Source organism: Urocitellus parryii, unplaced genomic scaffold, assembly GCF_045843805.1.
Source record: "Urocitellus parryii isolate mUroPar1 unplaced genomic scaffold, mUroPar1.hap1 Scaffold_45, whole genome shotgun sequence".
In the NCBI taxonomy this organism is placed as follows: Eukaryota; Metazoa; Chordata; class Mammalia; order Rodentia; family Sciuridae; genus Urocitellus; species Urocitellus parryii.
The window spans coordinates 4360948-4375712 of NW_027554016.1; the positions used below are offsets into that span (position 1 = coordinate 4360948).

Sequence of the window (14765 nt, forward strand, 5' to 3'; positions counted from 1 at the left end):
ATCTATTTTAATAGAAAAAAATCCTAGATAAATAGACACAGGGTGTTTGATCCTATTGAGGTGTGAAAGTCCAAAGCACCTTTTTAAATCCAAAATCATATGCTGCTCTAGTACCATTATTTTGTTGTTGTTGAGCACCAAACAGTTTTGAAATGTCACATCGGGTTTCGATCATTCATTAAAATTTGTCTCGTGTGTTTCCTTGGGAAAAATGTTTTTATTTGGTTTTGTGTTCTGTTTTTTTCATGTTTACAGTATTCCATGTGCACCACTACTTATCTACTTCACCATCCACAATCCTCTTTGAGTTCTTGAACTCCTAAATAGGTTCCTTGACAATGCAGCAAGCTCAGTCAGTGGTTGGCCCTTTGAAAGGACATTGTATCTCTTCTTAATATTCTGAATCAGTGCATCATATAAATGCATTCTGAATAATGCATGTCTCCTACTTTAATTATTTGTTTAATTATCTTCAGTTTGTTTCAAAGCAACTGCTATTGCTTGGATGATTAGAAAAATTGCTTCCAGTTGCAGAAATCTATTTCCTGTTGTTTCTTCTGGCAGTGATTGCAGACCGGCCTCCCCCAGTCATTCGACAAGGTCCTGTGAATCAGACCGTAGCTGTGGATGGTACTTTAGTCCTCAGCTGTGTGGCCACAGGCAGTCCAGTGCCCACAATTCTGTGGAGAAAGGATGGAATCCTTGTTTCAACCCAAGATTCCCGAATCAAACAGCTGGAGACAGGAGTGTTGCAGATCCGATATGCAAAGGAAACTTCCAATGACACACTGGACTTCCTGTTTTGTTCCACTTTGTTCTTGTCTCCAGAAACTTGTGTTGAGACCTCTTAGCATGATTGAAATATTGAGTGAAAGTATGAATGTATTTTTTATTTGATGCTTGATTTTTTGCAGGCATTTTACTATATGCACTTGAGATGATTTGACTCATAATTTAGCCCATGAAAAGCAATTTTTTGTTTTATGGAGGAGGATAAAAAATAACTTAACCTGTTGAGGAAAGTAGATGGGAATTTGTGGGGGAAAAAATACCTTCTAAATAGTGGTATGATGCAGTCATTTCATAATGCATTTTCTAAGTTATATTCCAGTAATATTTTATGTGCAGTGTACTTACCGTTCTTCTATTTTGAGTATTTGGTTCAAAATTTTGCAGTTCCAAAGCACTGTACATGCAAAGAAACCTATAAAGCAATGCACACACTGACTAAGCATTTCAAATCAGAATGTTAAATGATTGAAAGCCCACAGGTTTGGGGGAAACATTTAGGAATTTACCTTCCTGGGTGTCATATCTCATATCAGATTTTTCAGGACTGTATTATTTGTTTTGATTTTCTTTTTCTTTTTTAGGTCAAGACAAGCTCCTTAAAAAAGCATATGAAAGAGTTAGTTTTGACAGCAGTAAACATAAATTGAAATAGCTTTATTACCTATTGTGGGTGGCTTCTTTGGAATTTTGAATCAGCATCACAGTTAATTTCTGTATGCCTCAGAAGTTAATATGTTGTGCTTTTATGTTACAACTGTTGTGACTTTGTTATTGCAATTGCCAGAGCAAGATGACAAGGGTTTTGTTTTATCAAATGTTACTTGAAGATAGAATTATTACAATAAGCAGAAGTATAGAGGTTTATTGAGTTGCTAATGATTTTGAAATTGAATGTGTGGTCTGTGTTTGTTTTTTGGCATTCCATCTTCAGAAGGGCGAGAGAGTGTTTATTCAGGCAGGAATTTGGCTTCATACTTCATAGACTGCCTTAAGTTTTCATTTAAAAAATTAGGGAAAATAAGAATGATTACTTTTTAAAAAATTATAAGAAAATATTTCATGCTGATTCTTTTTCTACAACATCTGTTTGTCTCAAATATCCATATAAGTGTTACAGTGATAAAATATGCAATAAGCCTTATTTTGTGACTTATTAATCATAGAGATATAATTTAGCCATAAAGATTAGCCCTTTGATTTTGAAGAATTATATACCTTAGCAATTATTTATTGTCCCTGGTATTGATAATAATGTCAATTGTAAATTTTTAGTTAATGTAATTAATACTATATTCTATTATACAATGAGAATAATCATATAATTTTTTTTCCTGTCCTCCTGTAATGTTTTAGATTCAATAAAAATATGTTCGATTAAGGGAATGTTCCTACTTAGTGAATTTTAATGCAGTTATCCATATTCATGGACCATATACAAACCTGTAATTGCTTTTCCAGCCCAGTAAGCTCTTGATTGTTGCAAATATTTATCTTCTGTCTGCCTCTGCAGCTGGGTGACACTGGTCGGTACACCTGCATCGCATCGACCCCCAGTGGTGAGGCCACTTGGAGTGCTTACATTGAAGTCCAAGGTAAATTATTGTTTTTGCCTTAAAAAGAGGCTGAAAATAAAGTTAGTTGTTTACTTTATGGTAAGTTGGTGAAGTAAACATCCTGTTCCTGAGTAGATGTGTGGATAAGTCATCTACATTTATATGCTTATCTGTACATGGATAAACAGCTTCCTTTTATTTCTTTCCCACTTGTTAGAATTTGGAGTTCCAGTTCAACCTCCGAGACCTACTGACCCAAATTTAATCCCTAGTGCCCCTTCAAAACCTGAAGTCACAGATGTCAGCAGAAACACAGTCACTTTATCATGGCAACCAAATTTGAATTCAGGAGCAACTCCACCATCTTATATTATAGAAGCCTTCAGGTAGAGTGAAAAGGACGTTTTTTGGTTGTTCTTTTGTTTAAAAAAATTATGCATTTAATATGCGTGTTCTAACTTCTGTATCTGTCTTTAGCCATGCATCTGGTAGCAGCTGGCAGACCGTAGCAGAGAATGTGAAAACAGAAACATTTGCCATTAAAGGACTCAAACCTAGTGCAATTTACCTTTTCCTTGTGAGGGCAGCTAACGCTTATGGAATTAGTGATCCAAGCCAAATATCAGACCCGGTGAAAACACAAGGTAAATATTGATTTACTTAACCTGGTGACACCTACTTATCCTTAGAGTTATAATTTACAGGCACATCATTTGTACTAAATGCTAGGATTGTACATTTACAGTCTGTTCAAATTGCTTAACTAATTTTTTAAATACACAGACACAGTGTCCACAAACTTTATTATTTTCTGTTTTAGGAATAGGAAGGTAAGGTTGATAACAGAGAGAACTGTTTCTCATAAAAATACAAATTCTTAAGGCAAAAATATTACATGAATGTTTGTGTATTATATTCAATTTGTTGATTTTTAAATATAGATATATGTGGATATAATATCCTAATCATAAGGTAATTGTATTTAACATTGAATATACTATTTATGTTTAAATTCAGTACTCATCACCTTCTGGGTGAGTTTTCAGGATTTCTATCTTAATCAAGTCATACTTTTTCAAAATCACACAAATGTAGGAGATATTTGGGAACTTGTTCTTAATTCCTATGTCCAATCACCCTCCTACAGAGCATGGAAAATATTTAGGTCTTTATATTTGTTTGACTGGTCTTTCATTGTTGATTATATCAGCCAAAATATTTGAGACTCTTCAATGTAAAATACCTATAGATTGATCAAAGGTAGGTTGAAGAAATAGATAAAAATTTTAAAAAGGACATGTTTAAAGCTGTTTCTAAGCCATTTAAAACTCAAAATTTGGTTCACTTGGACTGTTTTGGATATGGCTTTTACATTCTCTGAAGAGAAATTATTTTATCTCTCAGTAGACAAATTATTTTTTTAAAGAGAGAGGGAGAGAGAGAGAGAGAGAGAATTTTTTAATATTTATGTTTTAGTTATCAGCGGTCACAACATCTTTGTTTTGTATGCGGTGCTGAGGATCGAACCCGGGCCGCACGCATGCCAGGCGAGTGCGCTACCGCTTGAGCCACATCCCCAGCCCGACAAATTATTATTACCTTTTACTCTTTTGCTCATTTTTATTATTTTAGTGCTCTGATAGAGACTCTTATATTACATTGAAATTAAAAAAAGAATCATTTGAATTAACCTTTACCTTTCTTATAACCTATATCATTGCAATTAAATGTACTTGTTCTTATATTAGCATGGAAAGATAATTCTTAGAGGTGCTAATTGGAAATACAAAATTCTTTTTCCAACATAGAGGGGAATCAACATTTCTCTTGTAAGTTAACATTTCCAAAGGAAAAATCACAAATTAGTTCTGATGAAAGAAACAAATTATGTGCAAGGTGACTAAAAGACCAGAACAACTTTTCTCCTGGTTCAGAAGGGGTCTGCACATTTTGTCTTTTCAAATGTGTGTATTAACAATCTTTATGGAAGGGATTCTGCCTCAGAATTCAAGAGAAAGCAAGCTGAGCTAAAGAACATGCCCACGTCTGTCTGTCTCTGGCTGTGTGAATTCAACACACCCAGATGCCTATATTTGCTGTTATGAGTCACCTCATCAGGAGCTTTAATACACTTGGAGCCCGCCCTGAGGCAGTTTGAGGTTTTCAATATTGGATACGCATTTGTAAAGAATGCAGAAACTATGGCAGCTGTAAAATGAATTTAAACTTTTGTCCCCAGTACAGGTGTCTCTATCTAGTGGACTCTAACCAAAAGTCATACTACTACTTCATCTGATTCTATCTTGCATTCATGTGAACGGTTTTATAATCTATATTGTCATTTGTAAGGGTAGTTAATATCTTATCTGAATATTAATTTTTTTAGAAAAGAAAGTTTTAATCAACTTCCCTTTGTTTATGCATAGTGGGAGGAACAATCTAAGGGAAATGAATCTAAGGGAAATGAATCTAGGTCAACCAGAAACTGATATATGGGGAAACAGGCACACATTTGGAAGTCAAAGACATTTTCATCTCAGCTCTTCAGTCTTGTAGCTCTGTGACATTGAGGAAGATAGGCAATCCTTCTGCATTTTGGTCTTTTTGCCTTTGGAATGGAACTAAATAAGTGCATTCTTCGGGACTGGACCCAGACTGAATTAATCTCTATCAGAACAAATTAATCAACAAATAAGCATGCAGGATAAATAAATCAATATATGAGCATAGATTTAATTTTTTTTTAAAATGCCATAATTACTTTTGTTTCTTTCAGTGTCCAGATTAAAAATAAAGTTCATAAAATTTGCAGCTATCAAAAAACCAAGAAAGAGAGCTAGTCAGCCAAGTGAGAGAATCAGAATCAAATATATCTTGACAGACTGGAATGAAGAGCCAGCACTAACATGATTGAAATTAACAGAGCAAATTAAAGAGTCAGGTACTTGAACTGAGGTTGAAAAAATTAGCTTTAAAAGGATAGTCTGAGAACTCTAGGCTTATAGGAATAGAAGTGTGTGCATGTTGGTGCTCTGGGAGGTGGACAGACTTGGTGTTTGGAGTCAACTCAAACACCTATCTGTAACCCCTGAGTGATATAGCCGCAAAAAGAGCCAATGTTGTTTTTGCTGGAATAACACAATTGTTTCTGGATCAAGGCGTCGTCTCTTTCACTGCGAACTGGTCAAATCACAAATGGAGTGATGGGTTTGCTGTGAGCACTGCATTTTCAGATGGACTTTTAAGAGAACATAGTGCATGGAAAGCCGAAGATCACTTCACAGAGGAAATGCAATGCTCTTGGCATGATTAGCCCCAAAAGAAAGAAGTGTTAGAGGAAACATGACATCCTTTCCTTAATATTTTAGGAGACTGGACGATAACATGCTTTTTTCTGACTCCAGGACACAAGAAGCAACCAATGAGTGAAAATAATAGAGGCGTGTTTTATTACTTAGTTCTTAATCTGCTTTTGAGACACTGTACAACCCAATTGAGGATTATGATCATAGTAGAAATCTTGGAAAGGACCTAAAAAAGAAAAAAAAATCTATCGGAGGTGACAGAATGCATATGCTGTAAGGGAAAGGAAATCATGCAGAAAGTTCAGGGAAGATTTGTTGGCAATTGATTTCCAAGGGAACAGGCATGGTGTCTATAACCACTTGGGAAATATGGTTGCACCAGAGTCTTCCCCAAGTGGAGACACCAATGAATGAGCTGTAACCAAAAGTTAAACATGCATACATACAGAGAACAGGTTTGTAGTATAGGAGTCAGGTAGACAGACCTGTGTCACATTGGAGTTAGCTCCTTGTCACCAAGCGCAAGATTGGACTCTGCAAGGAGGAGGAGCTAAGAAACTGGCAGCCAGGGATGGAATTGGGTGGATAGTGGTCATTGTTGGGATGGGGTGGCCGTCACCTCTATTGCTATTATTCTACCTCCACATTTCGTGTCCTTGAAACATTCTTGAGCCCTATTATTTAAAGGAAATGTACACTTACACAGAATGAAAGATGGTGTATAGAATATTGATAAGAAGATGACAGTTACTATAAATAGTGGGTGAATTCTGAACAATGCATAGAGGGATTCCAGTACCTGTGAAGCTGTAGGATAGAGCAATATTAAGATTTCCTGCCAGTCCAATTCTGAGTGTGGGGAAAAGCCTTTCTGAATTATAAAACATTTCTTTCAGGAGGAGAACAAGAAAAATAAAAGGATCAATTCATAAGCATTTCCAAATTACATTTCTAGGCATCACTTTCTATTTTTCTTTCTAATATGAAATTTTCTAAAATAACACATAAAAGACTGCCATTGCAAAATGGCTAATGCTCTTTATTAAGCATTCTTCACTGTGATACAATAACTAACGTAAACCATCATCAATTAAGATGATGTTAATAAGTGCTCTTTGCTCATGGATCTAATTGATTTTATTGGCCTCAGTAGTGCCTTCTGCATCCCATATTGCTGCCACTTCCTTATCCACCCTGCCTGCCTGGGAAGAGACCAGGGCTCTCTTATGAAATGTAGCTGTTGGGCTTCTTTCTGGGCTTGCTTCTGCTGCCCATGTTTCTCTGCTCTTCCTTGCCCAACTCTCTGCTAACAGGTCTGGTTGTTGTCTTCCTTGCTTAGTTGGGATCCTTCTGTTTTTTTTTTTTTTTTTTTTTTTTAAAGTTGGGATCCTTCTGGAAGGTTATACCAGAGAGGACTGCCTAGCCTCACTCTCAGCGTGAACATGATCATGACATGGTGGGAGCAGCCCTTACACTTTACTATTTGCCATTGTCTTTTTGTTTCTTGCCCTCGGGCTCTCTGCAGGCCCTCTACTTGTTCCCTTCCCCTCCTCTTTCTCTGTAGGTCCCTAGTCTTCTGAACCTAATGAAAAGGCTAAGTTGTTCTTATGTTGTTCTGTAGCACAGGTTGGCTTCCTAGGCCCAGTGAGTCTTCTTTTCTAAGAGTGGCTCTGATTGAAAGGACTGGTTCAAGCTGCTTTGCTTCAGTTCGTTAGCATGATGCGGAGCCTGACAGGGTCTTCTTGAATCCTTGCAGATGTTCCACCGACAAGTCAGGGGGTGGACCACAAGCAGGTCCAGAGAGAACTGGGAAACGTCGTCCTGCACCTCCACAATCCCACCATCCTTTCTTCCTCATAAATTGAAGTGCACTGGACAGTGAGTTGTTCTTGTAATATTTTATCTCAGTCTTAATAAGCAAGTGGCTTGTCTGAGATCATTTTATATATATATATATATATATATATATATATATATATATATATATATATAAAATATATATAAATATATATATAAGATATAATTTAATTACCTGTTGATCACTTCTATGCCATGACAGCTTTCTCATGTAACACATGACTGTCATTTACTATGGTAGCCATGGACGGACTTTTATCAATAAAAGCTTCTTATTTGTGTATATTTCTTTTTGTTTATATAATGAAATAATGAACTCTACCCCTCTCAGAGGACAAAACTCCAAAATATTAACTATGAATTTGCAACTTATGGTAGGCCCATTATCAAAGGATTTTTTTTTAATCTTAGAAATATTTCCAAGTAGTATTAAGTAGGCTTTTAAGATCAGGAAGTAGTAAAACACATACCCTTGACCTTCACGTGTCTCTAGATGATATATCTCAGAACTGCTATGACACTTCATATTTATTCATAAGGCACAGAAATTAATATCATCCTACAAAAGATAAAAGATTTTTTAAGTATTAACTTAGGTGAACTAGAAATACTCAGGGTGAAACCTGATAGGAAAAAAAAATGTGTTTTGTTGCACTTCATTTTTTATTATTTTGCAATAAGCAATAAAAAGCTATGAGTGATTGCATTTTTATTTTGTTATTTTAATAGGTGGACCAACAATCTCAGTATATTCAAGGATATAAAATTCTCTATCGGCCATCTGGAGCCAACCATGGTGAATCGGAGTGGTTAGTTTTTGAAGTGAGAACTCCAACCAAAAATAGTGTGGTTATCCCTGATCTCAGAAAGGGAGTCAACTATGAAATTAAGGCTCTCCCTTTTTTTAATGAATTTCAAGGAGCAGATAGCCAAATCAAGTTTGCCAAAACCTTAGAAGAAGGCAAGTATATGGAGTGTGTGATATCTGTGCACTGCAGTAGATTTGTTGGGCTTTTATTAACTTGGAGTTGTTAAAATGTTAAGAGTGTCTTTCTTGAATGTTTAACTGTCTTTTTTTTAAAATGGATTCTTTTTAGCTATACATGATAGTAGAATCCATTGTTTAACTGTCTTGATATTAAACATACTTTGTTAAGAAATTTTGTTTAAATAGGACAACTATTTTTGGTTAAATAGAAAAACCAAAATGCTGTAAGCGTTGACTTGCTTTATTAGTGGCCTATACATTAAAAAAGTGCAAATGTGAACCTTGTGTTACTTAATGACATAGACAGGGTCTGTTGAATTACTCAGAACTCCAGTCCACATTCAAAGATGGACTCACTCTCAATTTGCTTGCCTTTCCACCACCCATTTATTGAATGTTACTTTGATTAATGATTTATAAAGAAGGTGAGTAACACCTGGGTTTTCCAGGACTTTCCAGAATTATCATTCTGTCCTTTTTCATCCCCTATCTGGAAATCCCTCAGTTCTAGGCAAACCAGTATGACTGGTTACCATAAAACTAGAAATTAAAAAGTATTGTTTATGTAAATAGTTTTGTGTCACAACTACACTCCATAAAAACATTAATAATGTCTCCTAATATGTCCTTGCCACTTCTTGGATTAGTGATAGGATGTGGTTAATATCCTGATTAGCATTCACTTTTTATATTTTTCCATGTTTTGGGGAAACAGGAAATTAGGGTTACAAAGAAGTACAAATAGAAGTCCTTTCATGTTTCATGGAGATAATATATATAACTTTGATTATGGAAATTCACAATAACATCAGGTTGGTAAGGTTGAGGGAAAAAAGTAATTTTGGACTATTAACATTTAAGTGGGTTACATCTTTGAATCATGCAGATATTGAATTTAAAATCCATATACTTCTTTTTAATTTTAAATATTAATTTTAATCAGTTCACTATTGATATTTACTTATATTAATTAATAAGTATTAATTATCTGCTTTTCAGTGTTCTGTAGCACACTTTAATATATCTGCTTTTTGAAACAATTTAATAGCACCAAGTGCCCCACCCCAAAGTGTAACTGTATCAAAGAATGATGGAAATGGAACAGCAATTCTTGTCAGCTGGCAGCCACCTCCAGAAGACACTCAAAATGGAATGGTTCAAGAATATAAGGTAATACACATATGCTAATTTACTGATGGACACCCTCTTCTACTCACAAAGCTAAATAAATTGTTTATAGATATTTGGCGCCATCTGCTGGTAAAACTACCAACATGTACAATTATTCATAGACCTAGTCTTGGAATAATTTCTTTGCTAGAAAAGTTACTTAAAAAAAAATGCTAGAGAGAGTCCAAATGGTTACAAAACTTACACATCCATCTAATTCTACAAAATCAATAAATTTAAATGGTAATAATATTTTCCTCTCTGAAAAATGCTTTAACATATTTTTCAGAATTGGATTGCACTATGGAATTGGCTATATAGAGAGTCACTTTCTACCAGATTTTTTCTAACTTTTTAATTTAATTTAAATCATTTACATCTTTGAGATTTTAGAAACTTCGAACAAAGTTGGAAAAATAATTTTGGTGTGTGTGGAAATCATATGTTTATATATCTCTTGTTTTTGTTTCAAAACAAAATATCATGTCTCAGGAAATAGTCCTTTATAAATTTCCGTATGTTTATATAAACTTTTAAAACATGTGTGTATTATCGGTTGATTTAATCCAGTGGTTCTGAATAATTATTTTTCCCTATGAAATAAAGCAGCTCTATTCAATAAATATGGACAATCTTAACATGGATTCATTTTAGGCAAATATTTTCAAGCATGCCAAGATGCATCAAAAACTGAGATGGAGACATGAGACTTAGCTGAAAGATTGTGTTTGAACTTATTAATGAATCTGTATTATAGGATGATCCTAATGTGCTGTCAGAATGGATAAATATAAATAGAAAATATATGTGTACATTTTTATGTGTACTTTTTCGACAGTTACATACTAGAAGAATTTTAACTATAAAAGATGTACTTCTCTGCTGAGTGATCTGTATTTCTCTGATGTCTGAGTCATTTTTTAGTTGACTAGCTAAATAATGATACTTAGAATATTAATTTCTATATGTAAATATTCCAGATCATTGTTTAGGATGTGAAACTGATTTTATGAAGGTGATATGAAGTTATTGATTCATAACTGAGGTTAGAGTAGACACACCTTGATATGTGTCCATTGACAGGACATAGGATATCTACCTTCACTAGTATAGGTCAGGGATTTTCAAGTATAGGCCAACAGCAGAATCATTGCAGTTGATCTGACAGGTCCCTTACATGTGTATCCTGATAAATCTCTCATACATTCTTTTGAGTAGCAAATTTATTTGTTTGATAACTAAAAACCAATCTAAGCTTAATTTCGGGTATGATATTTTATTTTAAAATTATTTTTAAATCAAATTTAAAAAACAACATTTTGTGAAATTTAAGTATATCAATAGGGCTGCTTTAAAATATATTTAAAATATGACTACAAATGCACTGTGGATGTTTTGAGATATTTTGAATAAGGCTTTTTCTAGCGTAACTTAGTTATTAGAAGGTAAAAATATCCATACTTTTAAGTGCTTTCTCACAAGTTTCAAGGTTATTTCAATACTGGTGAGTGACAGGATGCTATGTTTCAGTCTGGAAAAATAGACTGTTACAGAAGATTTTTAAGGATTTAAAATGAGGTGATGTCTCAGCTCTCACGCAAAATTGTATAATGTAGGCATTTTCCCCTAAGAGTCAAAACTCATTTCTTTCCTCAAGAAATGTGAAAGGGTGGATTTCACTTAACTTCATGGTCAATTTAAAATAATAAAATGCCTTTCAGAATCTGATTGACTGGTACAAAATCAGTTTGTGGCTTCGGTTCAGCTGTGTAATGTAATTGGGTGGAAAAAGATTCACAAAGGAGTCTTTATTTCCAAATGGTCAGATCCTGATATAGTGTCTGACCATTCGGTGGCATTACACGTTGAAACTATATGAAAATAATATTAAATTTCAAAGAACAAAATTAAAGGTTATTGACCAAGTAGTAGAGGATGCTGGTGTTTTTAGATTAATTTAAAATCCCATTTCCTATTCCAGTGTGGACAGTAGTCCACTTGAAGCTAATCCTATATTTAGCTTGAGGATATCATAAGGAATATAGAGTGTTCTTCACTCCTGCACGGATTATTCTCTTATGGAAACTGAATCCAAATACAATTTCCTATCACAAATATCACTATCAAAGTCAATGAGGCATACGACAACTTTCTCATTATAGAATGTCTTTCTTGCACTTCGAGTATGTACTCTTATTCTTTATGATCTTATGGATGTTGTGAAAGACTAGTTAATATTCTCCTTTAACTATAATACCAGATTGCTAATTTATCTCATTGATATTAGTTCAGCGTACCAAAAGCTGAATAAAAGCCTAGGATGGTTTTTTTTCCTCCTGGAGTGCAGTTTTATTTTTAATAATCTTATTTATACATACTTCTTTGTATTATGCAGAAACTACTCTCCTTTTAAATCAACCACTTCATGAGTTTGATACGAAATGTGAAGTGACAGTACCAGGTGATTCTATCCCAGAGAACTGTTGAAGTGTCAGACAGAGTTCCCTCCTCACCTTTGATGCCTGGTCATTGGGCACCACATCTATCACACAAATGTCGAATAATTTTACACACATTGTTATTCTTTACCTGGATATGTATAACTTTTTGCAGAGTCCTGTTTTTCCTGACAAATAACCTCATGCTATTAAAATTTTTTTTAAATAAAAAGAATAAAAACCTAATGATATGCGATATGATGTGGATTGAGAGGAATGTTTATCTTCAAGCAAAAGTTTGTAGACTCACCTTATACAATCCTTTAAGATATTTGAGAAAGTGTAACTATTACAATTCTCCAATTGTGCAGCTATTACCAATACTGGGCTTGACTGGAAGAGTCTTCTCAGAGCTCCCTCTTGGAGAAGAATGACTTTTTTGAAACCTTGTGTTGGTGGTTCATGCGGCATCTCAACTGGGTCAAGGTCTAAAGTCCGTCTTCACCCTCTGTGGATCTTTGCATTATCTTGGAAATTTTACCAGCTTGATTTTCATTATGTTCTTCTTCCAGGTTTGGTGTCTGGGCAATGAAACCCGATACCATATAAACAAGACAGTAGATGGTTCTACCTTTTCTGTGGTTATTCCCTCCCTGGTTCCCGGGATCCGGTACAGTGTGGAAGTGGCAGCCAGCACTGGTGCTGGACCTGGGGTGAAAAGTGAGCCTCAATTCATCCAGTTAGGTGAGTGTCCAAGCAGTCCAGTTTCACAGTCTGTCACTGTACTACTTGTCCTGCTTTGCTGTTTTTACATGTGTCTGAGCCACTGTTGGAAGTTAATAGAATTCAGAAGTGAGGCTTATAACTACAGTGGTGTTAGCTTCACTTAAAATACACTCACATACAGTGTTATGCCTTGGTTACCAACAAGGCCACTTTCCAACAAAGACATTGGTAAGCAATTTTGTCCTTGTGTGAACATCACGGAGTGTAGTTACACAAACTAAAATATATGTGATGTCATTAGCCAGTATCATCTTATACAACAGTCAATAGAAATCATTCCTCGTTGATAGAAACGTTATGTGAGGCATGACTGTAGATATCTTATAACTAAACTAACCTTATCCAAATATACATTTTAGATGATAGTTCAAATAAAAGTTAGGTAATATTCAGTATCATCCTAACTGGGGCCCTGTGGAAATTTTTTTCATCTATTTAACTAATACTACTAATCAAGTCCAAGGACACTGCAGTGAATAAAGAAGAAGATAAGTTGAGATGTCAGAGCACTGGAATGTTTCTATGCTAATCACTCAAATTTAAATACAATTTGTGTTTTGAAAATTATACATAAATTAAAAAAAAAACAGCAAACCTGACCTGTGTTTCATTACTAGAGATCACTATAGGCAAACTATTATGAACATACTATATGAATTAGTAAGTGATTGCTATTTACATGTAAACAAGCAACAACTGAAATGCCAATAAAACAATATTGCAACTAAGAAGTGGGGAGAAAAAGGTCAGATTTTAAGAGTTAACATTTAAATTAGGAAAGAGGCCAAGAAGTATACAGTCTGGTTTGTGTCTTTATATTGCAAATCAGAAGTTAAGCATCAGTAATATTTTATGTCAGATGCAAATTATGAAAAAGGATCATTTGTAGCAATCTTTATGCTTCACAAATGAGTACATACTATTTTGGCATATTAAAGAAGTATGAATGACATCCTGGAATTATTTCATAATAAAAGTAAAAGAAACATTTGACTTTGATTAACTCTGTTGCAATACCTAAAGAACTTCATATTTATTTTGAAAATATTGTTAATGTTCCACTGTTAAGACAATGCTAGCTGCTGCAATGCATAAACTTGCAAAGTTTATATGACATAACACAGTAAAGTCTACTACAATTCCAGTTGTCCAGTAGGTCTCTGTTTCACCTAGTGTTTGTGGGTTGTAAGCTGAAGAGCCCTAATTTCTTAATGTGGGCTTCCAAGGTTGTCCCTGCACCAACAGAATGCAAGAAAGGAAATATATATTCTATGGGAAGCTTGAAATGGTGCAGGCTAGAAAGGTGCACATGACTCATGCCTGATGTGATTGTAAGAAGGTGAACGAGGACTAAATGAAAGCAGCGGCCAGGAGCTGCCTCCCAGCAGTCAATTATGAGAGGCCCATTCAAGCCTTCAGTGGGGGCTTGCTGACTGTCACAATCTGGGCCAGAATTTTATATTATTTTTTTTGGACTCTTTTTTTCCATGTTACACATTTTTAAATGATTATTTAAAAACTTCTAGACAAAAATAGCTTCCTGGTTTATTTCAAGCAATACGGGAAACTAGGAAAAATCGTTTGATGCATCTGTTGCAATGTTATATAACATGGGGAAGGGGAGTTTATATTGAAAAATTATAGCTGATATTCGAATATTTGTCCACTTTTTTCAAATGTCAGCATTAGGTTATTAAAACTGAAATTAAAAGGTATGTCTTGAATGACCCTAACCATTGTGGATACTGTTTACCTGTTTTTAGAACATACGATGTTTAGTCCTAGTTTTGGGAAGATGAATTGGAAAAAGAACCATATGTAAATTTTATTTATTGAAGATTTAAATCATGGGATTTAAGGGTCAAGTTGATTTCCT

The 14765-nt window shown here is 34.6% G+C and overlaps 1 pseudogene; it reads left to right on the top strand.

Moving 5' to 3' along the window:
- Positions 1-14765, top strand: part of LOC144252550 (roundabout homolog 1-like) — a 158785-nt pseudogene that overhangs the window by 81676 nt on the left and 62344 nt on the right.